Raw genomic sequence first — 2,420 nt, 5'->3', positions numbered from 1 at the left:
TTTTAATGGTTTTGATGACATTCCTAATTTAATCAAATAAACCTTTTTGTTTTCATTCCATGCTCGCATGCCTGCTTTGTTTGCTTCTCTTTTGATTTCCTGATTGTCCCCAGTTCAAGTGGTTTGTGTTTTGACATGTTTGCATGTTTTTGTTAAAGGTGTACAGGAGGATTTTCCCGAATTTTAGGAAAGAACCGCCCTCTCCACCTTTGGAAAAAATGCACATGCGCAACGCTCTCCCTGCTCCCGAGACGGAACGCCTACTAAAACGTGTGCGAGAGACGTGACGAGCCCAGTTCTCCTCGTGCACGCTCTGTTTACAAGTCACAAGTCGGCATCGCTCACACAAGCCGTAATAACTACTGACGATGCAAATTACAAAACAAACTAATCAACCCTGGAAAGTTACAATATAGACGTAGATAACTTTTACTGGAAGTGATTTGAAATGGATTTCTCCAAATAGAAGCCAAACTTTCCCTGTGGAGTAGAAACTTTGCAACTGAAGCGTCAGTGGGAAGCCCAACCTGGGCTTTCAGCGCACGCCATCGTGTGAAACAATCTCCCAAAAACACTCTGGTCTTGTTTCTCTCTTCCGAAGCCTTTCTCTTCTTCTCATACACTTCGAAGACACTTTTTCTCTTGCGACCCTCTGCCATTTTCAAAGTACCCGGTGAGAACTGCGAGCTCGCTGAAGGCGTAGCTCACCATAGACACCTGAAAGCGCGCATGCGCAGAAAGTGAAAACTAATAGATCCACGCTACCTGGGGACGAGCACGTACGACGGCCTTACGTCACCAGAATGATTGACATTTGGGAGGACCAATAGTTTTGATGATCCACCCGGAAGTATAACATCCTCCTGTACACCTTTAACTTTCATGCATCCATTCAATTAAAGATGTTACTTTCTCTAAAATCGAAGGTAGATCATTTTTACCACAAACGGAGAAATACAATACACATGAAATGTATTCATATTACACAATCCAGTAATCTACAAATTCATTCATTTCCTCAACCCACCCGGCACATTTCGAACATTTGCTACTTTACATCACATCAAATTTACAACAAATGAAAATGGAGACTTGACAGATTATGACAATTTTTTTTCTTTTTGGATTTATTTGTTTTTATTATATATTAAGCATAAGTTATGGAACAGATAGCACAACATGTTGTAGCAACAGTGTTTCCAGATCAAATAAGTTTTGATTTGTAACACTAAACCACATTGTAGCTCAAATGTTTGTTGGATGTTTTAATTTGATCGATTCTTGATTTGAAAATACAGAATGAAACAAATTTTTTGGCAATGTAGCAATCGGTGGTCATGGTTTATTTGTGAAGGTACGATGCTCAGCTGAAGTGATTCGGTCGATGTGAAGAAAGTGGATTTTCACTTATTTTGGATAAAGTTGCATTTATTACTTTTTTGGATTTAAATCCTAGACTACAACACAGTTTACATGTTTTAAAGTGAAAATGGGACACTTTCATTGAGTCTGTCTATTTACAGAAAAAATGCTATGCTTGTTGGAAAACAAAAAAAAAATACTGTCCGTCTCAATGGAAACCAGGAAAACATAACTTTTCTGAAATTCACTATGGATGTAAATACATAGTAGTAACAATGGAGGATGAAGAGTGTTTATGCTACTCATTTTATTTTAATTGAAAAAAAATTTCACTGATCATCTTTGTGGAAATCACTACTCCACGTATTAGGAGCAGGAGTCTTCCTGGAGGATCCACAGTGGGATTCAAACCTACAACTCTACTTTCCCAAGGCCATTTCTCTAACCATAACCACCATTGCCCCAAGATGGCACTTTCTAATCGTGCACATTGACCACAACATCATCTGCATATGTGGAGACACATTGCTTATATGCACGGAGCCGATAAGACAATGACTGACGGTTTTAAAGGAGCTTGACTGTTTATATTGTTCTGTTCTCTGCATGCATGATTGCGTGGTCGAATTACTAAAATAAAAACAACAAAAAAGTAAAACGGCACCATCTTTTGGCCTGGCATGCAGTGTTTCAATAAGATTACCGGTACTTTCAAAATTTCAACAGTACCTTTTCCAGTCACATGAACTGAGCCTTATTCACTGAGCACATTCAGATGAACCCTTTGTGTAGCACATATCTTCAACAAAGCAAAAAGAATAACACAAACCTGAATTGAAGTGTGAACTGTTTTCATTTAGGCATGAGCACCCGTCTCCCCGAGCTGTGACAAATGCCAACACAATTCGTTAAAAATGTCACAACACGACGCCTCAAGCCGCTTTTCAGTTTAGTGTCAGAATTTATATGGTAAGAAATGAGATAAGAGGTGTGTGTGTGTGTGTGTGTGTGTGTGTGTGTGTGTGTGTGTGTGTGTGTGTGTGTGTGTGTACACACAG

Source organism: Blennius ocellaris (genome assembly GCF_963422515.1).
Source record: "Blennius ocellaris genome assembly, chromosome: 6".
In the NCBI taxonomy this organism is placed as follows: domain Eukaryota; kingdom Metazoa; phylum Chordata; class Actinopteri; order Blenniiformes; family Blenniidae; genus Blennius; species Blennius ocellaris.
The sequence above is the reverse complement of the archived record's forward strand: the minus strand, read 5'-3'. Positions refer to the sequence as shown.